The sequence below is a fragment of the Cynocephalus volans genome, chromosome 18 (genome assembly GCF_027409185.1).
Source record: "Cynocephalus volans isolate mCynVol1 chromosome 18, mCynVol1.pri, whole genome shotgun sequence".
Classification (NCBI taxonomy): Eukaryota; Metazoa; Chordata; class Mammalia; order Dermoptera; family Cynocephalidae; genus Cynocephalus; species Cynocephalus volans.
In genome coordinates, this window is record NC_084477.1 from 739,028 (window position 1) to 766,118 (window position 27,091).

Below are 27,091 nucleotides of genomic sequence, written 5' to 3' on the forward strand. Positions count from 1 at the left end.
GCAGCTCTAACTCCCTTCTAACTACCACTTCTTCGGTTCAGTGAGATATGCTGGATTCTAAACGGAGAAGCTTCTCTGACGCTTTTTCACAGAGATTTTGAAACTGAAATCTCCCATGCCGTTTCCACCATAGGCAGCAATGGGCTTCCACATAGAACTTGCCAACCTGAATTCCTACAGGCTAGATGTGAGAGGGACATTCTGCTGCTTCCTCCCTTAGAGTTAAACTAGCTTCTGAAAGCTCAACCTCCGGGGAGTTTGTTTGGCAGAGATATAGAACACACTTTTCCAAGCCTGTTGGAAGGCATTTGCAGTTTCATTTCGCGTCTAATTTCCCAAACCAAACTGCTTGCAGCTCTAACTCCCTTCTAACTACCACTTCTTCGGTTCAGTGAGATATGCTGGATTCTAAACGGAGAAGCTTCTCAGACGCTTTTTCACAGAGACTTTGAAACTGAAATCTCGCATGCCGTTTCCACCATAGGCAGCAATGGGCTTCCCCATAGAACTTGCCAACCTGAATTCCTACAGGCTAGATGTGAGAGGCACATTCTGCTGCTTCCTCCCTAAGAGTTAAGCTTGCTTCTGAAAGCTCAACCTCCGGGGAGTCTGTTTGGCAGAGATACAGAACACACTTTTCCAAGCCTGTTGGAAGGCCTTTGCAGTGTCATTTCGCGTCTAATTTCCCAAACCAAACTGCTTGCAGCTCTAACTCCCTTCTAACTACCACTTCTTCGGTTCTGTGAGATATGCTGGATTCTAAACGGAGAAGCTTCTCTGATGCTTTTTCACAGAGATTTTGAAACTGAAATCTCCCATGCCGTTTCCACCATAGGCAGCAATGGGCTTCCCCATAGAACTTGCCAACCTGAATTCCTACAGGCTAGATGTGAGAGGCACATTCTGCTGCTTCCTCCCTTAGAGTTAAACTTGCTTCTGAAAGCTCAACCTCCGGGGAGTCTGTTTGGCAGAGATATAGAACACATTTTTCCAAGCCTGTTTGAAGGCATTTGCACTTTCATTTCGCGTCTAATTTCCCAAACCAAACTGCTTGCAGCTCTAACTCCCTTCTAACTACCACTTCTTCGGTTCTGTGAGATATGCTGGATTCTAAACGGAGAAGCTTCTCTGACGCTTTTTTACAGAGATTTTGAAACTGAAATCTCCCATGCCGTTTCCACCATAGGCAGCAATGGGCTTCCCCATAGAACTTGCCAACCTGAATTCCTACAGGCTAGATGTGAGAGGGACATTCTGCTGCTTCCTCCCTTAGAGTTAAACTAGCTTCTGAAAGCTCAACCTCCGGGGAGTTTGTTTGGCAGAGATATAGAACACACTTTTCCAAGCCTGTTGGAAGGCATTTGCAGTTTCATTTCGCGTCTAATTTCCCAAACCAAACTGCTTGCAGCTCTAACTCCCTTCTAACTACCACTTCTTCGGTTCAGTGAGATATGCTGGATTGTAAACGGAGAAGATTCTCTGACGCTCTTTCACAGAGATTTTGAAACTGAAATTTCCAAACCCGTTTCCAACGAAGGCGCCAAAGGGCTTCCCCATAGAACTTGCCAACCTGAATTCCGACAGGCTAGATGTGAGAGGCACATTCTGCTGCTTCCTCCCTTAGAGTTAAACTATCTTCTGAAAGCTCAGCCTCCGGGGAGTCTGTTTGGCAGAGATATAGAACACAATTATCCAAGCCTGTTGGAAGGCATTTGCAGTGTCATTTCGCGTCTAATTTCCCAAACCAAACTGCTTGCAGCTCTAACTCCCTTCTAACTACCACTTCTTCGGTTCAGTGAGATATGCTGGATTCTAAACGGAGAAGCTTCTCTGACGCTTTTTCACAGAGATTTTGAAACTGAAATCTCCCATGCCGTTTCCACCATAGGCAGCAATGGGCTTCCCCATAGAACTTGCCAACCTGAATTCCTACAGGCTAGATGTGAGAGGCACATTCTGCTGCTTCCTCCCTAAGAGTTAAGCTTGCTTCTGAAAGCTCAACCTCCGGGGAGTCTGTTTGGCAGAGATATAGAACACACTTTTCCAAGCCTGTTGGAAGGCCTTTGCAGTGTCATTTCGCATCTAATTTCCCAAACCAAACTGCTTGCAGCTCTAACTCCCTTCTAACTACCACTTCTTCGGTTCTGTGAGATATGCTGGATTCTAAACGGAGAAGCTTCTCTGACGCTTTTTCACAGAGATTTTGAAACTGAAATCTCCCATGCCGTTTCCACCATAGGCAGCAATGGGCTTCCCCATAGAACTTGCCAACCTGAATTCCTACAGGCTAGATGTGAGAGGCACATTCTGCTGCTTCCTCCCTTAGAGTTAAACTTGCTTCTGAAAGCTCAACCTCCGGGGAGTCTGTTTGGCAGAGATATAGAACACATTTTTCCAAGCCTGTTTGAAGGCATTTGCACTTTCATTTCGCGTCTAATTTCCCAAACCAAACTGCTTGCAGCTCTAACTCCCTTCTAACTACCACTTCTTCGGTTCTGTGAGATATGCTGGATTCTAAACGGAGAAGCGTCTCTGACGCTTTTTCACAGAGATTTTGAAACTGAAATCTCCCATGCCGTTTCCACCATAGGCAGCAATGGGCTTCCCCATAGAACTTGCCAACCTGAATTCCTACAGGCGAGATGTGAGAGGGACATTCTGCTGCTTCCTCCCTTAGAGTTAAACTAGCTTCTGAAAGCTCAGCCTCCGGGGAGTCTGTTTGGCAGAGATATAGAACACAATTTTCCAAGCCTGTTGGAAGGCATTTGCAGTGTCATTTCGCATCTAATTTCCCAAACCAAACTGCTTGCAGCTCTAACTCCCTTCTAACTACCACTTCTTCGGTTCAGTGAGATATGCTGGACTCTAAACGGAGAAGCTTCTCTGACGCTTTTTCACAGAGATTTTGAAACTGAAATCTCCCATGCCGTTTCCACCATAGGCAGCAATGGGCTTCCACATAGAACTTGCCAACCTGAATTCCTACAGGCTAGATGTGAGAGGGACATTCTGCTGCTTCCTCCCTTAGAGTTAAACTAGCTTCTGAAAGCTCAACCTCCGGGGAGTTTGTTTGGCAGAGATATAGAACACACTTTTCCAAGCCTGTTGGAAGGCATTTGCAGTTTCATTTCGCGTCTAATTTCCCAAACCAAACTGCTTGCAGCTCTAACTCCCTTCTAACTACCACTTCTTCGGTTCAGTGAGATATGCTGGATTCTAAACGGAGAAGCTTCTCTCACGCTTTTTCACAGAGATTTTGAAACTGAAATTTCCAAACCCGTTTCCAACGAAGGCGCCAATGGGCTTCTCCATAGAACTTGCCAACCTGAATTCCTACAGGCTAGATGTGAGAGGCACATTCTGCTGCTTCCTCCCTTAGAGTTAAACTTGCTTCTGAAAGCTCAACCTCCGGGGAGTCTGTTTGGCAGAGATATAGAACACACTTTTCCAAGCCTGTTGGAAGGCATTTGCAGTTTCATTTCGCGTCTAATTTCCCAAACCAAACTGCTTGCAGCTCTAACTCCCTTCTAACTACCACTTCTTCGGTTCAGTGAGATATGCTGGATTCTAAACGGAGAAGCTTCTCTGACGCTTTTTCACAGAGATTTTGAAACTGAAATCTCCCATGCCGTTTCCACCATAGGCAGCAATGGGCTTCCCCATAGAACTTGCCAACCTGAATTCCTACAGGCTAGATGTGAGAGGCACATTCTGCTGCTTCCTCCCTAAGAGTTAAGCTTGCTTCTGAAAGCTCAACCTCCGGGGAGTCTGTTTGGCAGAGATATAGAACACACTTTTCCAAGCCTGTTGGAAGGCCTTTGCAGTGTCATTTCGCATCTAATTTCCCAAACCAAACTGCTTGCAGCTCTAACTGCCTTCTAACTACCACTTCTTCGGTTCAGTGAGATATGCTGGATTCTAAACGGAGAAGCTTCTCTGACGCTTTTTCACAGAGATTTTGAAACTGAAATCTCCCATGCCGTTTCCACCATAGGCAGCAATGGGCTTCCTCATAGAACTTGCCAACCTGAATTCCTACAGGCTAGATGTGAGAGGCACATTCTGCTGCTTCCTCCCTAAGAGTTAAGCGTGCTTCTGAAAGCTCAACCTCTGGGGAGTCTGTTTGGCAGAGATATAGAACACACTTTTCCAAGCCTGTTGGAAGGCCTTTGCAGTGTCATTTCGCATCTAATTTCCCAAACCAAACTGCTTGCAGCTCTAACTTCCTTCTAACTACCAATTCTTCGGTTCAGTGAGATATGCTGGATTCTAAACGGCGAAGCTTCTCTGACGCTTTTTCACAGAGATTTTGAAACTGAAATCTCCCATGCCGTTTCCACCATAGGCAGCAATGGGCTTCCCCATAGAACTTGCCAACCTGAATTCCTACAGGCTAGATGTGAGAGGGACATTCTGCTGCTTCCTCCCTTAGAGTTAAACTAGCTTCTGAAAGCTCAACCTCCGGGGAGTTTGTTTGGCAGAGATATAGAACACACTTTTCCAAGCCTGTTGGAAGGCCTTTGCAGTTTCATTTCGCGTCTAATTTCCCAAACCAAACTGCTTGCAGCTCTAACTCCCTTCTAACTACCACTTCTTCGGTTCAGTGAGATATGCTGGATTCTAAACGGAGAAGCTTCTCTGACGCTCTTTCACAGAGATTTTGAAACTGAAATTTCCAAACCCGTATCCAACGAAGGCGCCAAAGGGCTTCCCCATAGAACTTGCCAACCTGAATTCCTACAGGCTAGATGTGAGAGGCACATTCTGCTGCTTCCTCCCTTAGAGTTAAACTAGCTTCTGAAAGCTCATCCTCCGGGGAGTCTGTTTGGCAGAGATATAGAACACAATTTTCCAAGCCTGTTGGAAGGCATTTGCAGTGTCATTTCGCGTCTAATTTCCCAAACCAAACTGCTTGCAGCTCTAACTCCCTTCTAACTACCACTTCTTCGGTTCAGTGAGATATGCTGCATTCTAAACGGAGAAGCTTCTCAGACGCTTTTTCACAGAGATTTTGAAACTGAAATCTCCCATGCCGTTTCCACCATAGGCAGCAATGGGCTTCCACATAGAACTTGCCAACCTGAATTCCTACAGGCTAGATGTGAGAGGGACATTCTGCTGCTTCCTCCCTTAGAGTTAAACTAGCTTCTGAAAGCTCAACCTCCGGGGAGTTTGTTTGGCAGAGATATAGAACACACTTTTCCAAGCCTGTTGGAAGGCATTTGCAGTTTCATTTCGCGTCTAATTTCCCAAACCAAACTGCTTGCAGCTCTAACTCCCTTCTAACTACCACTTCTTCGGTTCAGTGAGATATGCTGGATTCTAAACGGAGAAGCTTCTCAGACGCTTTTTCACAGAGATTTTGAAACTGAAATCTCCCATGCCGTTTCCACCATAGGCAGCAATGGGCTTCCCCATAGAACTTGCCAACCTGAATTCCTACAGGCTAGATGTGAGAGGCACATTCTGCTGCTTCCTCCCTAAGAGTTAAGCTTGCTTCTGAAAGCTCAACCTCCGGGGAGTCTGTTTGGCAGAGATATAGAACACACTTTTCCAAGCCTGTTGGAAGGCCTTTGCAGTGTCATTTCGCATCTAATTTCCCAAACCAAACTGCTTGCAGCTCTAACTCCCTTCTAACTACCACTTCTTCGGTTCTGTGAGATATGCTGGATTCTAAACGGAGAAGCTTCTCTGACGCTTTTTCACAGAGATTTTGAAACTGAAATCTCCCATGCCGTTTCCACCATAGGCAGCAGTGGGCTTCCCCATAGAACTTGCCAACCTGAATTCCTACAGGCTAGATGTGAGAGGCACATTCTGCTGCTTCCTCCCTTAGAGTTAAACTTGCTTCTGAAAGCTCAACCTCCGGGGAGTCTGTTTGGCAGAGATATAGAACACATTTTTCCAAGCCTGTTTGAAGGCATTTGCACTTTCATTTCGCGTATAATTTCCCAAACCAAACTGCTTGCAGCTCTAACTCCCTTCTAACTACCACTTCTTCGGTTCTGTGAGATATGCTGGATTCTAAACGGAGAAGCTTCTCTGACGCTTTTTCACAGAGATTTTGAAACTGAAATCTCCCATGCCGTTTCCACCATAGGCAGCAATGGGCTTCCCCATAGAACTTGCCAACCTGAATTCCTACAGGCGAGATGTGAGAGGGACATTCTGCTGCTTCCTCCCTTAGAGTTAAACTAGCTTCTGAAAGCTCAACCTCCGGGGAGTTTGTTTGGCAGAGATATAGAACACACTTTTCCAAGCCTGTTGGAAGGCATTTGCAGTTTTATTTCGCGTCTAATTTCCCAAACCAAACTGCTTGCAGCTCTAACTCCCTTCTAACTACCACTTCTTCGGTTCAGTGAGATATGCTTGATTCTAAACGGAGAAGCTTCTCTGACGCTCTTTCACAGAGATTTTGAAACTGAAATTTCCAAACCCGTTTCCAACGAAGGCGCCAAAGGGCTTCCCCATAGAACTTGCCAACCTGAATTCCTACAGGCTAGATGTGACAGGCACATTCTGCTGCTTCCTCCCTTAGAGTTAAACTAGCTTCTGAAAGCTCAGCCTCCGGGGAGTCTGTTTGGCAGAGATATAGAACACAATTTTCCAAGCCTGTTGGAAGGCATTTGCAGTGTCATTTCGCGTCTAATTTCCCAAACCAAACTGCTTGCAGCTCTAACTCCCTTCTAACTACCACTTCTTCGGTTCAGTGAGATATGCTGGATTCTAAACGGAGAAGCTTCTCTGACGCTTTTTCACAGAGATTTTGAAACTGAAATCTCCCATGCCGTTTCCACCATAGGCAGCAATGGGCTTCCACATAGAACTTGCCAACCTGAATTCCTACAGGCTAGATGTGAGAGGGACATTCTGCTGCTTCCTCCCTTAGAGTTAAACTAGCTTCTGAAAGCTCAACCTCCGGGGAGTTTGTTTGGCAGAGATATAGAACACACTTTTCCAAGCCTGTTGGAAGGCATTTGCAGTTTCATTTCGCGTCTAATTTCCCAAACCAAACTGCTTGCAGCTCTAACTCCCTTCTAACTACCACTTCTTCGGTTCAGTGAGATATGCTGGATTCTAAACGGAGAAGCTTCTCAGACGCTTTTTCGCAGAGATTTTGAAACTGAAATCTCCCATGCCGTTTCCACCATAGGCAGCAATGGGCTTCCCCATAGAACTTGCCAACCTGAATTCCTACAGGCTAGATGTGAGAGGCACATTCTGCTGCTTCCTCCCTAAGAGTTAAGCTTGCTTCTGAAAGCTCAACCTCCGGGGAGTCTGTTTGGCAGAGATATAGAACACACTTTTCCAAGCCTGTTGGAAGGCCTTTGCAGTGTCATTTCGCGTCTAATTTCCCAAACCAAACTGCTTGCAGCTCTAACTCCCTTCTAACTACCACTTCTTCGGTTCTGTGAGATATGCTGGATTCTAAACGGAGAAGCTTCTCTGACGCTTTTTCACAGAGATTTTGAAACTGAAATCTCCCATGCCGTTTCCACCATAGGCTGCAATGGGCTTCCCCATAGAACTTGCCAACCTGAATTCCTACAGGCGAGATGTGAGAGGGACATTCTGCTGCTTCCTCCCTTAGAGTTAAACTAGCTTCTGAAAGCTCAGCCTCCGGGGAGTCTGTTTGGCAGAGATATAGAACACAATTTTCCAAGCCTGTTGGAAGGCATTTGCAGTGTCATTTCGCATCTAATTTCCCAAACCAAACTGCTTGCAGCTCTAACTCCCTTCTAACTACCACTTCTTCGGTTCAGTGAGATATGCTGGATTCTAAACGGAGAAGCTTCTCTGACGCTTTTTCACAGAGATTTTGAAACTGAAATCTCCCATGCCGTTTCCACCATAGGCAGCAATGGGCTTCCACATAGAACTTGCCAACCTGAATTCCTACAGGCTAGATGTGAGAGGGACATTCTGCTGCTTCCTCCCTTAGAGTTAAACTAGCTTCTGAAAGCTCAACCTCCGGGGAGTTTGTTTGGCAGAGATATAGAACACACTTTTCCAAGCCTGTTGGAAGGCATTTGCAGTTTCATTTCGCGTCTAATTTCCCAAACCAAACTGCTTGCAGCTCTAACTCCCTTCTAACTACCACTTCTTCGGTTCAGTGAGATATGCTGGATTCTAAACGGAGAAGCTTCTCTCACGCTTTTTCACAGAGATTTTGAAACTGAAATTTCCAAACCCGTTTCCAACGAAGGCGCCAATGGGCTTCTCCATAGAACTTGCCAACCTGAATTCCTACAGGCTAGATGTGAGAGGCACATTCTGCTGCTTCCTCCCTTAGAGTTAAACTTGCTTCTGAAAGCTCAACCTCCGGGGAGTCTGTTTGGCAGAGATATAGAACACACTTTTCCAAGCCTGTTGGAAGGCATTTGCAGTTTCATTTCGCGTCTAATTTCCCAAACCAAACTGCTTGCAGCTCTAACTCCCTTCTAACTACCACTTCTTCGGTTCAGTGAGATATGCTGGATTCTAAACGGAGAAGCTTCTCTGACGCTTTTTCACAGAGATTTTGAAACTGAAATCTCCCATGCCGTTTCCACCATAGGCAGCAATGGGCTTCCCCATAGAACTTGCCAACCTGAATTCCTACAGGCTAGATGTGAGAGGCACATTCTGCTGCTTCCTCCCTAAGAGTTAAGCTTGCTTCTGAAAGCTCAACCTCCGGGGAGTCTGTTTGGCAGAGATATAGAACACACTTTTCCAAGCCTGTTGGAAGGCCTTTGCAGTGTCATTTCGCATCTAATTTCCCAAACCAAACTGCTTGCAGCTCTAACTGCCTTCTAACTACCACTTCTTCGGTTCAGTGAGATATGCTGGATTCTAAACGGAGAAGCTTCTCTGACGCTTTTTCACAGAGATTTTGAAACTGAAATCTCCCATGCCGTTTCCACCATAGGCAGCAATGGGCTTCCTCATAGAACTTGCCAACCTGAATTCCTACAGGCTAGATGTGAGAGGCACATTCTGCTGCTTCCTCCCTAAGAGTTAAGCGTGCTTCTGAAAGCTCAACCTCTGGGGAGTCTGTTTGGCAGAGATATAGAACACACTTTTCCAAGCCTGTTGGAAGGCCTTTGCAGTGTCATTTCGCATCTAATTTCCCAAACCAAACTGCTTGCAGCTCTAACTTCCTTCTAACTACCAATTCTTCGGTTCAGTGAGATATGCTGGATTCTAAACGGCGAAGCTTCTCTGACGCTTTTTCACAGAGATTTTGAAACTGAAATCTCCCATGCCGTTTCCACCATAGGCAGCAATGGGCTTCCCCATAGAACTTGCCAACCTGAATTCCTACAGGCTAGATGTGAGAGGGACATTCTGCTGCTTCCTCCCTTAGAGTTAAACTAGCTTCTGAAAGCTCAACCTCCGGGGAGTTTGTTTGGCAGAGATATAGAACACACTTTTCCAAGCCTGTTGGAAGGCCTTTGCAGTTTCATTTCGCGTCTAATTTCCCAAACCAAACTGCTTGCAGCTCTAACTCCCTTCTAACTACCACTTCTTCGGTTCAGTGAGATATGCTGGATTCTAAACGGAGAAGCTTCTCTGACGCTCTTTAACAGAGATTTTGAAACTGAAATTTCCAAACCCGTATCCAACGAAGGCGCCAAAGGGCTTCCCCATAGAACTTGCCAACCTGAATTCCTACAGGCTAGATGTGAGAGGCACATTCTGCTGCTTCCTCCCTTAGAGTTAAACTAGCTTCTGAAAGCTCATCCTCCGGGGAGTCTGTTTGGCAGAGATATAGAACACAATTTTCCAAGCCTGTTGGAAGGCATTTGCAGTGTCATTTCGCGTCTAATTTCCCAAACCAAACTGCTTGCAGCTCTAACTCCCTTCTAACTACCACTTCTTCGGTTCAGTGAGATATGCTGCATTCTAAACGGAGAAGCTTCTCAGACGCTTTTTCACAGAGATTTTGAAACTGAAATCTCCCATGCCGTTTCCACCATAGGCAGCAATGGGCTTCCACATAGAACTTGCCAACCTGAATTCCTACAGGCTAGATGTGAGAGGGACATTCTGCTGCTTCCTCCCTTAGAGTTAAACTAGCTTCTGAAAGCTCAACCTCCGGGGAGTTTGTTTGGCAGAGATATAGAACACACTTTTCCAAGCCTGTTGGAAGGCATTTGCAGTTTCATTTCGCGTCTAATTTCCCAAACCAAACTGCTTGCAGCTCTAACTCCCTTCTAACTACCACTTCTTCGGTTCAGTGAGATATGCTGGATTCTAAACGGAGAAGCTTCTCAGACGCTTTTTCACAGAGATTTTGAAACTGAAATCTCCCATGCCGTTTCCACCATAGGCAGCAATGGGCTTCCCCATAGAACTTGCCAACCTGAATTCCTACAGGCTAGATGTGAGAGGCACATTCTGCTGCTTCCTCCCTAAGAGTTAAGCTTGCTTCTGAAAGCTCAACCTCCGGGGAGTCTGTTTGGCAGAGATATAGAACACACTTTTCCAAGCCTGTTGGAAGGCCTTTGCAGTGTCATTTCGCATCTAATTTCCCAAACCAAACTGCTTGCAGCTCTAACTCCCTTCTAACTACCACTTCTTCGGTTCTGTGAGATATGCTGGATTCTAAACGGAGAAGCTTCTCTGACGCTTTTTCACAGAGATTTTGAAACTGAAATCTCCCATGCCGTTTCCACCACAGGCAGCAGTGGGCTTCCCCATAGAACTTGCCAACCTGAATTCCTACAGGCTAGATGTGAGAGGCACATTCTGCTGCTTCCTCCCTTAGAGTTAAACTTGCTTCTGAAAGCTCAACCTCCGGGGAGTCTGTTTGGCAGAGATATAGAACACATTTTTCCAAGCCTGTTTGAAGGCATTTGCACTTTCATTTCGCGTATAATTTCCCAAACCAAACTGCTTGCAGCTCTAACTCCCTTCTAACTACCACTTCTTCGGTTCTGTGAGATATGCTGGATTCTAAACGGAGAAGCTTCTCTGACGCTTTTTCACAGAGATTTTGAAACTGAAATCTCCCATGCCGTTTCCACCATAGGCAGCAATGGGCTTCCCCATAGAACTTGCCAACCTGAATTCCTACAGGCGAGATGTGAGAGGGACATTCTGCTGCTTCCTCCCTTAGAGTTAAACTAGCTTCTGAAAGCTCAACCTCCGGGGAGTTTGTTTGGCAGAGATATAGAACACACTTTTCCAAGCCTGTTGGAAGGCATTTGCAGTTTTATTTCGCGTCTAATTTCCCAAACCAAACTGCTTGCAGCTCTAACTCCCTTCTAACTACCACTTCTTCGGTTCAGTGAGATATGCTGGATTCTAAACGGAGAAGCTTCTCTGACGCTCTTTCACAGAGATTTTGAAACTGAAATTTCCAAACCCGTTTCCAACGAAGGCGCCAAAGGGCTTCCCCATAGAACTTGCCAACCTGAATTCCTACAGGCTAGATGTGACAGGCACATTCTGCTGCTTCCTCCCTTAGAGTTAAACTAGCTTCTGAAAGCTCAGCCTCCGGGGAGTCTGTTTGGCAGAGATATAGAACACAATTTTCCAAGCCTGTTGGAAGGCATTTGCAGTGTCATTTCGCGTCTAATTTCCCAAACCAAACTGCTTGCAGCTCTAACTCCCTTCTAACTACCACTTCTTCGGTTCAGTGAGATATGCTGGATTCTAAACGGAGAAGCTTCTCTGACGCTTTTTCACAGAGATTTTGAAACTGAAATCTCCCATGCCGTTTCCACCATAGGCAGCAATGGGCTTCCACATAGAACTTGCCAACCTGAATTCCTACAGGCTAGATGTGAGAGGGACATTCTGCTGCTTCCTCCCTTAGAGTTAAACTAGCTTCTGAAAGCTCAACCTCCGGGGAGTTTGTTTGGCAGAGATATAGAACACACTTTTCCAAGCCTGTTGGAAGGCATTTGCAGTTTCATTTCGCGTCTAATTTCCCAAACCAAACTGCTTGCAGCTCTAACTCCCTTCTAACTACCACTTCTTCGGTTCAGTGAGATATGCTGGATTCTAAACGGAGAAGCTTCTCAGACGCTTTTTCACAGAGATTTTGAAACTGAAATCTCCCATGCCGTTTCCACCATAGGCAGCAATGGGCTTCCCCATAGAACTTGCCAACCTGAATTCCTACAGGCTAGATGTGAGAGGCACATTCTGCTGCTTCCTCCCTAAGAGTTAAGCTTGCTTCTGAAAGCTCAACCTCCGGGGAGTCTGTTTGGCAGAGATATAGAACACACTTTTCCAAGCCTGTTGGAAGGCCTTTGCAGTGTCATTTCGCGTCTAATTTCCCAAACCAAACTGCTTGCAGCTCTAACTCCCTTCTAACTACCACTTCTTCGGTTCTGTGAGATATGCTGGATTCTAAACGGAGAAGCTTCTCTGACGCTTTTTCACAGAGATTTTGAAACTGAAATCTCCCATGCCGTTTCCACCATAGGCAGCAATGGGCTTCCCCATAGAACTTGCCAACCTGAATTCCTACAGGCTAGATGTGAGAGGCACATTCTGCTGCTTCCTCCCTTAGAGTTAAACTTGCTTCTGAAAGCTCAACCTCCGGGGAGTCTGTTTGGCAGAGATATAGAACACATTTTTCCAAGCCTGTTTGAAGGCATTTGCACTTTCATTTCGCGTCTAATTTCCCAAACCAAACTGCTTGCAGCTCTAACTCCCTTCTAACTACCACTTCTTCGGTTCTGTGAGATATGCTGGATTCTAAACGGAGAAGCTTCTCTGACGCTTTTTTACAGAGATTTTGAAACTGAAATCTCCCATGCCGTTTCCACCATAGGCAGCAATGGGCTTCCCCATAGAACTTGCCAACCTGAATTCCTACAGGCTAGATGTGAGAGGGACATTCTGCTGCTTCCTCCCTTAGAGTTAAACTAGCTTCTGAAAGCTCAACCTCCGGGGAGTTTGTTTGGCAGAGATATAGAACACACTTTTCCAAGCCTGTTGGAAGGCATTTGCAGTTTCATTTCGCGTCTAATTTCCCAAACCAAACTGCTTGCAGCTCTAACTCCCTTCTAACTACCACTTCTTCGGTTCAGTGAGATATGCTGGATTGTAAACGGAGAAGCTTCTCTGACGCTCTTTCACAGAGATTTTGAAACTGAAATTTCCAAACCCGTTTCCAACGAAGGCGCCAAAGGGCTTCCCCATAGAACTTGCCAACCTGAATTCCTACAGGCTAGATGTGAGAGGCACATTCTGCTGCTTCCTCCCTTAGAGTTAAACTATCTTCTGAAAGCTCAGCCTCCGGGGAGTCTGTTTGGCAGAGATATAGAACACAATTTTCCAAGCCTGTTGGAAGGCATTTGCAGTGTCATTTCGCGTCTAATTTCCCAAACCAAACTGCTTGCAGCTCCAACTCCCTTCTAACTACCACTTCTTCGGTTCAGTGAGATATGCTGGATTCTAAACGGAGAAGCTTCTCTGACGCTTTTTCACAGAGATTTTGAAACTGAAATCTCCCATGCCGTTTCCACCATAGGCAGCAATGGGCTTCCCCATAGAACTTGCCAACCTGAATTCCTACAGGCTAGATGTGAGAGGCACATTCTGCTGCTTCCTCCCTAAGAGTTAAGCTTGCTTCTGAAAGCTCAACCTCCGGGGAGTCTGTTTGGCAGAGATATAGAACACACTTTTCCAAGCCTGTTGGAAGGCCTTTGCAGTGTCATTTCGCATCTAATTTCCCAAACCAAACTGCTTGCAGCTCTAACTCCCTTCTAACTACCACTTCTTCGGTTCTGTGAGATATGCTGGATTCTAAACGGAGAAGCTTCTCTGACGCTTTTTCACAGAGATTTTGAAACTGAAATCTCCCATGCCGTTTCCACCATAGGCAGCAATGGGCTTCCCCATAGAACTTGCCAACCTGAATTCCTACAGGCTAGATGTGAGAGGCACATTCTGCTGCTTCCTCCCTTAGAGTTAAACTTGCTTCTGAAAGCTCAACCTCCGGGGAGTCTGTTTGGCAGAGATATAGAACACATTTTTCCAAGCCTGTTTGAAGGCATTTGCACTTTCATTTCGCGTCTAATTTCCCAAACCAAACTGCTTGCAGCTCTAACTCCCTTCTAACTACCACTTCTTCGGTTCTGTGAGATATGCTGGATTCTAAACGGAGAAGCGTCTCTGACGCTTTTTCACAGAGATTTTGAAACTGAAATCTCCCATGCCGTTTCCACCATAGGCTGCAATGGGCTTCCCCATAGAACTTGCCAACCTGAATTCCTACAGGCGAGATGTGAGAGGGACATTCTGCTGCTTCCTCCCTTAGAGTTAAACTAGCTTCTGAAAGCTCAGCCTCCGGGGAGTCTGTTTGGCAGAGATATAGAACACAATTTTCCAAGCCTGTTGGAAGGCATTTGCAGTGTCATTTCGCATCTAATTTCCCAAACCAAACTGCTTGCAGCTCTAACTCCCTTCTAACTACCACTTCTTCGGTTCAGTGAGATATGCTGGATTCTAAACGGAGAAGCTTCTCTGACGCTTTTTCACAGAGATTTTGAAACTGAAATCTCCCATGCCGTTTCCACCATAGGCAGCAATGGGCTTCCACATAGAACTTGCCAACCTGAATTCCTACAGGCTAGATGTGAGAGGGACATTCTGCTGCTTCCTCCCTTAGAGTTAAACTAGCTTCTGAAAGCTCAACCTCCGGGGAGTTTGTTTGGCAGAGATATAGAACACACTTTTCCAAGCCTGTTGGAAGGCATTTGCAGTTTCATTTCGCGTCTAATTTCCCAAACCAAACTGCTTGCAGCTCTAACTCCCTTCTAACTACCACTTCTTCGGTTCAGTGAGATATGCTGGATTCTAAACGGAGAAGCTTCTCTCACGCTTTTTCACAGAGATTTTGAAACTGAAATTTCCAAACCCGTTTCCAACGAAGGCGCCAATGGGCTTCTCCATAGAACTTGCCAACCTGAATTCCTACAGGCTAGATGTGAGAGGCACATTCTGCTGCTTCCTCCCTTAGAGTTAAACTTGCTTCTGAAAGCTCAACCTCCGGGGAGTCTGTTTGGCAGAGATATAGAACACACTTTTCCAAGCCTGTTGGAAGGCATTTGCAGTTTCATTTCGCGTCTAATTTCCCAAACCAAACTGCTTGCAGCTCTAACTCCCTTCTAACTACCACTTCTTCGGTTCAGTGAGATATGCTGGATTCTAAACGGAGAAGCTTCTCTGACGCTTTTTCACAGAGATTTTGAAACTGAAATCTCCCATGCCGTTTCCACCATAGGCAGCAATGGGCTTCCCCATAGAACTTGCCAACCTGAATTCCTACAGGCTAGATGTGAGAGGCACATTCTGCTGCTTCCTCCCTAAGAGTTAAGCTTGCTTCTGAAAGCTCAACCTCCGGGGAGTCTGTTTGGCAGAGATATAGAACACACTTTTCCAAGCCTGTTGGAAGGCCTTTGCAGTGTCATTTCGCATCTAATTTCCCAAACCAAACTGCTTGCAGCTCTAACTGCCTTCTAACTACCACTTCTTCGGTTCAGTGAGATATGCTGGATTCTAAACGGAGAAGCTTCTCTGACGCTTTTTCACAGAGATTTTGAAACTGAAATCTCCCATGCCGTTTCCACCATAGGCAGCAATGGGCTTCCTCATAGAACTTGCCAACCTGAATTCCTACAGGCTAGATGTGAGAGGCACATTCTGCTGCTTCCTCCCTAAGAGTTAAGCGTGCTTCTGAAAGCTCAACCTCTGGGGAGTCTGTTTGGCAGAGATATAGAACACACTTTTCCAAGCCTGTTGGAAGGCCTTTGCAGTGTCATTTCGCATCTAATTTCCCAAACCAAACTGCTTGCAGCTCTAACTTCCTTCTAACTACCAATTCTTCGGTTCAGTGAGATATGCTGGATTCTAAACGGCGAAGCTTCTCTGACGCTTTTTCACAGAGATTTTGAAACTGAAATCTCCCATGCCGTTTCCACCATAGGCAGCAATGGGCTTCCCCATAGAACTTGCCAACCTGAATTCCTACAGGCTAGATGTGAGAGGGACATTCTGCTGCTTCCTCCCTTAGAGTTAAACTAGCTTCTGAAAGCTCAACCTCCGGGGAGTTTGTTTGGCAGAGATATAGAACACACTTTTCCAAGCCTGTTGGAAGGCCTTTGCAGTTTCATTTCGCGTCTAATTTCCCAAACCAAACTGCTTGCAGCTCTAACTCCCTTCTAACTACCACTTCTTCGGTTCAGTGAGATATGCTGGATTCTAAACGGAGAAGCTTCTCTGACGCTCTTTAACAGAGATTTTGAAACTGAAATTTCCAAACCCGTATCCAACGAAGGCGCCAAAGGGCTTCCCCATAGAACTTGCCAACCTGAATTCCTACAGGCTAGATGTGAGAGGCACATTCTGCTGCTTCCTCCCTTAGAGTTAAACTAGCTTCTGAAAGCTCATCCTCCGGGGAGTCTGTTTGGCAGAGATATAGAACACAATTTTCCAAGCCTGTTGGAAGGCATTTGCAGTGTCATTTCGCGTCTAATTTCCCAAACCAAACTGCTTGCAGCTCTAACTCCCTTCTAACTACCACTTCTTCGGTTCAGTGAGATATGCTGCATTCTAAACGGAGAAGCTTCTCAGACGCTTTTTCACAGAGATTTTGAAACTGAAATCTCCCATGCCGTTTCCACCATAGGCAGCAATGGGCTTCCACATAGAACTTGCCAACCTGAATTCCTACAGGCTAGATGTGAGAGGGACATTCTGCTGCTTCCTCCCTTAGAGTTAAACTAGCTTCTGAAAGCTCAACCCCCGGGGAGTTTGTTTGGCAGAGATATAGAACACACTTTTCCAAGCCTGTTGGAAGGCATTTGCAGTTTCATTTCGCGTCTAATTTCCCAAACCAAACTGCTTGCAGCTCTAACTCCCTTCTAACTACCACTTCTTCGGTTCAGTGAGATATGCTGGATTCTAAACGGAGAAGCTTCTCAGACGCTTTTTCACAGAGATTTTGAAACTGAAATCTCCCATGCCGTTTCCACCATAGGCAGCAATGGGCTTCCCCATAGAACTTGCCAACCTGAATTCCTACAGGCTAGATGTGAGAGGCACATTCTGCTGCTTCCTCCCTAAGAGTTAAGCTTGCTTCTGAAAGCTCAACCTCCGGGGAGTCTGTTTGGCAGAGATATAGAACACACTTTTCCAAGCCTGTTGGAAGGCCTTTGCAGTGTCATTTCGCATCTAATTTCCCAAACCAAACTGCTTGCAGCTCTAACTCCCTTCTAACTACCACTTCTTCGGTTCTGTGAGATATGCTGGATTCTAAACGGAGAAGCTTCTCTGACGCTTTTTCACAGAGATTTTGAAACTGAAATCTCCCATGCCGTTTCCACCATAGGCAGCAGTGGGCTTCCCCATAGAACTTGCCAACCTGAATTCCTACAGGCTAGATGTGAGAGGCACATTCTGCTGCTTCCTCCCTTAGAGTTAAACTTGCTTCTGAAAGCTCAACCTCCGGGGAGTCTGTTTGGCAGAGATATAGAACACATTTTTCCAAGCCTGTTTGAAGGCATTTGCACTTTCATTTCGCGTATAATTTCCCAAACCAAACTGCTTGCAGCTCTAACTCCCTTCTAACTACCACTTCTTCGGTTCTGTGAGATATGCTGGATTCTAAACGGAGAAGCTTCTCTGACGCTTTTTCACAGAGATTTTGAAACTGAAATCTCCCATGCCGTTTCCACCATAGGCAGCAATGGGCTTCCCCATAGAACTTGCCAACCTGAATTCCTACAGGCGAGATGTGAGAGGGACATTCTGCTGCTTCCTCCCTTAGAGTTAAACTAGCTTCTGAAAGCTCAACCTCCGGGGAGTTTGTTTGGCAGAGATATAGAACACACTTTTCCAAGCCTGTTGGAAGGCATTTGCAGTTTTATTTCGCGTCTAATTTCCCAAACCAAACTGCTTGCAGCTCTAACTCCCTTCTAACTACCACTTCTTCGGTTCAGTGAGATATGCTGGATTCTAAACGGAGAAGCTTCTCTGACGCTCTTTCACAGAGATTTTGAAACTGAAATTTCCAAACCCGTTTCCAACGAAGGCGCCAAAGGGCTTCCCCATAGAACTTGCCAACCTGAATTCCTACAGGCTAGATGTGACAGGCACATTCTGCTGCTTCCTCCCTTAGAGTTAAACTAGCTTCTGAAAGCTCAGCCTCCGGGGAGTCTGTTTGGCAGAGATATAGAACACAATTTTCCAAGCCTGTTGGAAGGCATTTGCAGTGTCATTTCGCGTCTAATTTCCCAAACCAAACTGCTTGCAGCTCTAACTCCCTTCTAACTACCACTTCTTCGGTTCAGTGAGATATGCTGGATTCTAAACGGAGAAGCTTCTCTGACGCTTTTTCACAGAGATTTTGAAACTGAAATCTCCCATGCCGTTTCCACCATAGGCAGCAATGGGCTTCCACATAGAACTTGCCAACCTGAATTCCTACAGGCTAGATGTGAGAGGGACATTCTGCTGCTTCCTCCCTTAGAGTTAAACTAGCTTCTGAAAGCTCAACCTCCGGGGAGTTTGTTTGGCAGAGATATAGAACACACTTTTCCAAGCCTGTTGGAAGGCATTTGCAGTTTCATTTCGCGTCTAATTTCCCAAACCAAACTGCTTGCAGCTCTAACTCCCTTCTAACTACCACTTCTTCGGTTCAGTGAGATATGCTGGATTCTAAACGGAGAAGCTTCTCAGACGCTTTTTCACAGAGATTTTGAAACTGAAATCTCCCATGCCGTTTCCACCATAGGCAGCAATGGGCTTCCCCATAGAACTTGCCAACCTGAATTCCTACAGGCTAGATGTGAGAGGCACATTCTGCTGCTTCCTCCCTAAGAGTTAAGCTTGCTTCTGAAAGCTCAACCTCCGGGGAGTCTGTTTGGCAGAGATATAGAACACACTTTTCCAAGCCTGTTGGAAGGCCTTTGCAGTGTCATTTCGCGTCTAATTTCCCAAACCAAACTGCTTGCAGCTCTAACTCCCTTCTAACTACCACTTCTTCGGTTCTGTGAGATATGCTGGATTCTAAACGGAGAAGCTTCTCTGACGCTTTTTCACAGAGATTTTGAAACTGAAATCTCCCATGCCGTTTCCACCATAGGCAGCAATGGGCTTCCCCATAGAACTTGCCAACCTGAATTCCTACAGGCTAGATGTGAGAGGCACATTCTGCTGCTTCCTCCCTTAGAGTTAAACTTGCTTCTGAAAGCTCAACCTCCGGGGAGTCTGTTTGGCAGAGATATAGAACACATTTTTCCAAGCCTGTTTGAAGGCATTTGCACTTTCATTTCGCGTCTAATTTCCCAAACCAAACTGCTTGCAGCTCTAACTCCCTTCTAACTACCACTTCTTCGGTTCTGTGAGATATGCTGGATTCTAAACGGAGAAGCTTCTCTGACGCTTTTTTACAGAGATTTTGAAACTGAAATCTCCCATGCCGTTTCCACCATAGGCAGCAATGGGCTTCCCCATAGAACTTGCCAACCTGAATTCCTACAGGCTAGATGTGAGAGGGACATTCTGCTGCTTCCTCCCTTAGAGTTAAACTAGCTTCTGAAAGCTCAACCTCCGGGGAGTTTGTTTGGCAGAGATATAGAACACACTTTTCCAAGCCTGTTGGAAGGCATTTGCAGTTTCATTTCGCGTCTAATTTCCCAAACCAAACTGCTTGCAGCTCTAACTCCCTTCTAACTACCACTTCTTCGGTTCAGTGAGATATGCTGGATTGTAAACGGAGAAGCTTCTCTGACGCTCTTTCACAGAGATTTTGAAACTGAAATTTCCAAACCCGTTTCCAACGAAGGCGCCAAAGGGCTTCCCCATAGAACTTGCCAACCTGAATTCCTACAGGCTAGATGTGAGAGGCACATTCTGCTGCTTCCTCCCTTAGAGTTAAACTATCTTCTGAAAGCTCAGCCTCCGGGGAGTCTGTTTGGCAGAGATATAGAACACAATTTTCCAAGCCTGTTGGAAGGCATTTGCAGTGTCATTTCGCGTCTAATTTCCCAAACCAAACTGCTTGCAGCTCTAACTCCCTTCTAACTACCACTTCTTCGGTTCAGTGAGATATGCTGGATTCTAAACGGAGAAGCTTCTCTGACGCTTTTTCACAGAGATTTTGAAACTGAAATCTCCCATGCCGTTTCCACCATAGGCAGCAATGGGCTTCCCCATAGAACTTGCCAACCTGAATTCCTACAGGCTAGATGTGAGAGGCACATTCTGCTGCTTCCTCCCTAAGAGTTAAGCTTGCTTCTGAAAGCTCAACCTCCGGGGAGTCTGTTTGGCAGAGATATAGAACACACTTTTCCAAGCCTGTTGGAAGGCCTTTGCAGTGTCATTTCGCATCTAATTTCCCAAACCAAACTGCTTGCAGCTCTAACTCCCTTCTAACTACCACTTCTTCGGTTCTGTGAGATATGCTGGATTCTAAACGGAGAAGCTTCTCTGACGCTTTTTCACAGAGATTTTGAAACTGAAATCTCCCATGCCGTTTCCACCATAGGCAGCAATGGGCTTCCCCATAGAACTTGCCAACCTGAATTCCTACAGGCTAGATGTGAGAGGCACATTCTGCTGCTTCCTCCCTTAGAGTTAAACTTGCTTCTGAAAGCTCAACCTCCGGGGAGTCTGTTTGGCAGAGATATAGAACACATTTTTCCAAGCCTGTTTGAAGGCATTTGCACTTTCATTTCGCGTCTAATTTCCCAAACCAAACTGCTTGCAGCTCTAACTCCCTTCTAACTACCACTTCTTCGGTTCTGTGAGATATGCTGGATTCTAAACGGAGAAGCGTCTCTGACGCTTTTTCACAGAGATTTTGAAACTGAAATCTCCCATGCCGTTTCCACCATAGGCAGCAATGGGCTTCCCCATAGAAGTTGCCAACCTGAATTCCTACAGGCGAGATGTGAGAGGGACATTCTGCTGCTTCCTCCCTTAGAGTTAAACTAGCTTCTGAAAGCTCAGCCTCCGGGGAGTCTGTTTGGCAGAGATATAGAACACAATTTTCCAAGCCTGTTGGAAGGCATTTGCAGTGTCATTTCGCATCTAATTTCCCAAACCAAACTGCTTGCAGCTCTAACTCCCTTCTAACTACCACTTCTTCGGTTCAGTGAGATATGCTGGATTCTAAACGGAGAAGCTTCTCTGACGCTTTTTCACAGAGATTTTGAAACTGAAATCTCCCATGCCGTTTCCACCATAGGCAGCAATGGGCTTCCACATAGAACTTGCCAACCTGAATTCCTACAGGCTAGATGTGAGAGGGACATTCTGCTGCTTCCTCCCTAAGAGTTAAGCTTGCTTCTGAAAGCTCAACCTCCGGGGAGTCTGTTTGGCAGAGATATAGAACACACTTTTCCAAGCCTGTTGGAAGGCCTTTGCAGTGTCATTTCGCATCTAATTTCCCAAACCAAACTGCTTGCAGCTCTAACTGCCTTCTAACTACCACTTCTTCGGTTCAGTGAGATATGCTGGATTCTAAACGGAGAAGCTTCTCTGACGCTTTTTCACAGAGATTTTGAAACTGAAATCTCCCATGCCGTTTCCACCATAGGCAGCAATGGGCTTCCCCATAGAACTTGCCAACCTGAATTCCTACAGGCTAGATGTGAGAGGCACATTCTGCTGCTTCCTCCCTAAGAGTTAAACTTGCTTCTGAAAGCTCAACCTCCGGGGAGTCTGTTTGGCAGAGATATAGAACACACTTTTCCAAGCCTGTTGGAAGGCATTTGCAGTGTCATTTCGCGTCTAATTTCCCAAACCAAACTGCTTGCAGCTCTAACTCCCTTCTAACTACCACTTCTTCGGTTCAGTGAGATATGCTGGATTCTAAACGGAGAAGCTTCTCTGACGCTTTTTCACAGAGATTTTGAAACTGAAATCTCCCATGCCGTTTCCACCATAGGCAGCAATGGGCTTCCCCATAGAACTTGCCAACCTGAATTCCTACAGGCTAGATGTGAGATGCACATTCTGCTGCTTCCTCCCTAAGAGTTAAGCTTGCTTCTGAAAGCTCAACCTCCGGGGAGTCTGTTTGGCAGAGATATAGAACACACTTTTCCAAGCCTGTTGGAAGGCCTTTGCAGTGTCATTTCGCATCTAATTTCCCAAACCAAACTGCTTGCAGCTCTAACTGCCTTCTAACTACCACTTCTTCGGTTCAGTGAGATATGCTGGATTCTAAACGGAGAAGCTTCTCTGACGCTTTTTCACAGAGATTTTGAAACTGAAATCTCCCATGCCGTTTCCACCATAGGCAGCAATGGGCTTCCCCATAGAACTTGCCAACCTGAATTCCTACAGGCTAGATGTGAGAGGCACATTCTGCTGCTTCCTCCCTAAGAGTTAAGCGTGCTTCTGAAAGCTCAACCTCTGGGGAGTCTGTTTGGCAGAGATATAGAACACACTTTTCCAAGCCTGTTGGAAGGCCTTTGCAGTGTCATTTCGCATCTAATTTCCCAAACCAAACTGCTTGCAGCTCTAACTTCCTTCTAACTACCAATTCTTCGGTTCAGTGAGATATGCTGGATTCTAAACGGCGAAGCTTCTCTGACGCTTTTTCACAGAGATTTTGAAACTGAAATCTCCCATGCCGTTTCCACCATAGGCAGCAATGGGCTTCCCCATAGAACTTGCCAACCTGAATTCCTACAGGCTAGATGTGAGAGGGACATTCTGCTGCTTCCTCCCTTAGAGTTAAACTAGCTTCTGAAAGCTCAACCTCCGGGGAGTTTGTTTGGCAGAGATATAGAACACACTTTTCCAAGCCTGTTGGAAGGCCTTTGCAGTTTCATTTCGCGTCTAATTTCCCAAACCAAACTGCTTGCAGCTCTAACTCCCTTCTAACTACCACTTCTTCGGTTCAGTGAGATATGCTGGATTCTAAACGGAGAAGCTTCTCTGACGCTCTTTCACAGAGATTTTGAAACTGAAATTTCCAAACCCGTTTCCAAGGAAGGCGCCAAAGGGCTTCCCCATAGAACTTGCCAACCTGAATTCCTACAGGCTAGATGTGAGAGGCACATTCTGCTGCTTCCTCCCTTAGAGTTAAACTAGCTTCTGAAAGCTCATCCTCCGGGGAGTCTGTTTGGCAGAGATATAGAACACAATTTTCCAAGCCTGTTGGAAGGCATTTGCAGTGTCATTTCGCGTCTAATTTCCCAAACCAAACTGCTTGCAGCTCTAACTCCCTTCTAACTACCACTTCTTCGGTTCAGTGAGATATGCTGCATTCTAAACGGAGAAGCTTCTCAGACGCTTTTTCACAGAGATTTTGAAACTGAAATCTCCCATGCCGTTTCCACCATAGGCAGCAATGGGCTTCCACATAGAACTTGCCAACCTGAATTCCTACAGGCTAGATGTGAGAGGGACATTCTGCTGCTTCCTCCCTTAGAGTTAAACTAGCTTCTGAAAGCTCAACCTCCGGGGAGTTTGTTTGGCAGAGATATAGAACACACTTTTCCAAGCCTGTTGGAAGGCATTTGCAGTTTCATTTCGCGTCTAATTTCCCAAACCAAACTGCTTGCAGCTCTAACTCCCTTCTAACTACCACTTCTTCGGTTCAGTGAGATATGCTGGATTCTAAACGGAGAAGCTTCTCAGACGCTTTTTCACAGAGATTTTGAAACTGAAATCTCCCATGCCGTTTCCACCATAGGCAGCAATGGGCTTCCCCATAGAACTTGCCAACCTGAATTCCTACAGGCTAGATGTGAGAGGCACATTCTGCTGCTTCCTCCCTAAGAGTTAAGCTTGCTTCTGAAAGCTCAACCTCCGGGGAGTCTGTTTGGCAGAGATATAGAACACACTTTTCCAAGCCTGTTGGAAGGCCTTTGCAGTGTCATTTCGCATCTAATTTCCCAAACCAAACTGCTTGCAGCTCTAACTCCCTTCTAACTACCACTTCTTCGGTTCTGTGAGATATGCTGGATTCTAAACGGAGAAGCTTCTCTGACGCTTTTTCACAGAGATTTTGAAACTGAAATCTCCCATGCCGTTTCCACCATAGGCAGCAGTGGGCTTCCCCATAGAACTTGCCAACCTGAATTCCTACAGGCTAGATGTGAGAGGCACATTCTGCTGCTTCCTCCCTTAGAGTTAAACTTGCTTCTGAAAGCTCAACCTCCGGGGAGTCTGTTTGGCAGAGATATAGAACACATTTTTCCAAGCCTGTTTGAAGGCATTTGCACTTTCATTTCGCGTCTAATTTCCCAAACCAAACTGCTTGCAGCTCTAACTCCCTTCTAACTACCACTTCTTCGGTTCTGTGAGATATGCTGGATTCTAAACGGAGAAGCTTCTCTGACGCTTTTTCACAGAGATTTTGAAACTGAAATCTCCCATGCCGTTTCCACCATAGGCAGCAATGGGCTTCCCCATAGAACTTGCCAACCTGAATTCCTACAGGCGAGATGTGAGAGGGACATTCTGCTGCTTCCTCCCTTAGAGTTAAACTAGCTTCTGAAAGCTCAACCTCCGGGGAGTTTGTTTGGCAGAGATATAGAACACACTTTTCCAAGCCTGTTGGAAGGCATTTGCAGTTTTATTTCGCGTCTAATTTCCCAAACCAAACTGCTTGCAGCTCTAACTCCCTTCTAACTACCACTTCTTCGGTTCAGTGAGATATGCTGGATTCTAAACGGAGAAGCTTCTCTGACGCTCTTTCACAGAGATTTTGAAACTGAAATTTCCAAACCCGTTTCCAACGAAGGCGCCAAAGGGCTTCCCCATAGAACTTGCCAACCTGAATTCCTACAGGCTAGATGTGACAGGCACATTCTGCTGCTTCCTCCCTTAGAGTTAAACTAGCTTCTGAAAGCTCAGCCTCCGGGGAGTCTGTTTGGCAGAGATATAGAACACAATTTTCCAAGCCTGTTGGAAGGCATTTGCAGTGTCATTTCGCGTCTAATTTCCCAAACCAAACTGCTTGCAGCTCTAACTCCCTTCTAACTACCACTTCTTCGGTTCAGTGAGATATGCTGGATTCTAAACGGAGAAGCTTCTCTGACGCTTTTTCACAGAGATTTTGAAACTGAAATCTCCCATGCCGTTTCCACCATAGGCAGCAATGGGCTTCCACATAGAACTTGCCAACCTGAATTCCTACAGGCTAGATGTGAGAGGGACATTCTGCTGCTTCCTCCCTTAGAGTTAAACTAGCTTCTGAAAGCTCAACCTCCGGGGAGTTTGTTTGGCAGAGATATAGAACACACTTTTCCAAGCCTGTTGGAAGGCATTTGCAGTTTCATTTCGCGTCTAATTTCCCAAACCAAACTGCTTGCAGCTCTAACTCCCTTCTAACTACCACTTCTTCGGTTCAGTGAGATATGCTGGATTCTAAACGGAGAAGCTTCTCAGACGCTTTTTCACAGAGATTTTGAAACTGAAATCTCCCATGCCGTTTCCACCATAGGCAGCAATGGGCTTCCCCATAGAACTTGCCAACCTGAATTCCTACAGGCTAGATGTGAGAGGCACATTCTGCTGCTTCCTCCCTAAGAGTTAAGCTTGCTTCTGAAAGCTCAACCTCCGGGGAGTCTGTTTGGCAGAGATATAGAACACACTTTTCCAAGCCTGTTGGAAGGCCTTTGCAGTGTCATTTCGCGTCTAATTTCCCAAACCAAACTGCTTGCAGCTCTAACTCCCTTCTAACTACCACTTCTTCGGTTCTGTGAGATATGCTGGATTCTAAACGGAGAAGCTTCTCTGACGCTTTTTCACAGAGATTTTGAAACTGAAATCTCCCATGCCGTTTCCACCATAGGCAGCAATGGGCTTCCCCATAGAACTTGCCAACCTGAATTCCTACAGGCTAGATGTGAGAGGCACATTCTGCTGCTTCCTCCCTTAGAGTTAAACTTGCTTCTGAAAGCTCAACCTCCGGGGAGTGTGTTTGGCAGAGATATAGAACACATTTTTCCAAGCCTGTTTGAAGGCATTTGCACTTTCATTTCGCGTCTAATTTCCCAAACCAAACTGCTTGCAGCTCTAACTCCCTTCTAACTACCACTTCTTCGGTTCTGTGAGATATGCTGGATTCTAAACGGAGAAGCTTCTCTGATGCTTTTTCACAGAGATTTTGAAACTGAAATCTCCCATGCCGTTTCCACCATAGGCAGCAATGGGCTTCCCCATAGAACTTGCCAACCTGAATTCCTACAGGCGAGATGTGAGAGGGACATTCTGCTGCTTCCTCCCTTAGAGTTAAACTAGCTTCTGAAAGCTCAACCTCCGGGGAGTTTGTTTGGCAGAGATATAGAACACACTTTTCCAAGCCTGTTGGAAGGCATTTGCAGTTTCATTTCGCGTCTAATTTCCCAAACCAAACTGCTTGCAGCTCTAACTCCCTTCTAACTACCACTTCTTCGGTTCAGTGAGATATGCTGGATTCTAAACGGAGAAGCTTCTCTGACGCTCTTTCACAGAGATTTTGAAACTGAAATTTCCAAACCCGTTTCCAACGAAGGCGCCAAAGGGCTTCCCCATAGAACTTGCCAACCTGAATTCCTACAGGCTAGATGTGACAGGCACATTCTGCTGCTTCCTCCCTTAGAGTTAAACTAGCTTCTGAAAGCTCAGCCTCCGGGGAGTCTGTTTGGCAGAGATATAGAACACAATTTTCCAAGCCTGTTGGAAGGCATTTGCAGTGTCATGTCGCGTCTAATTTCCCAAACCAAACTGCTTGCAGCTCTAACTCCCTTCTAACTACCACTTCTTCGGTTCAGTGAGATATGCTGGATTCTAAACGGAGAAGCTTCTCTGACGCTTTTTCACAGAGATTTTGAAACTGAAATCTCCCATGCCGTTTCCACCATAGGCAGCAATGGGCTTCCACATAGAACTTGCCAACCTGAATTCCTACAGGCTAGGTGTGAGAGGGACATTCTGCTGCTTCCTCCCTTAGAGTTAAACTAGCTTCTGAAAGCTCAACCTCCGGGGAGTCTGTTTGGCAGAGATATAGAACACACTTTTCCAAGCCTGTTGGAAGGCATTTGCAGTTTCATTTCGCGTCTAATTTCCCAAACCAAACTGCTTGCAGCTCTAACTCCCTTCTAACTACCACTTCTTCGGTTCAGTGAGATATGCTGGATTCTAAACG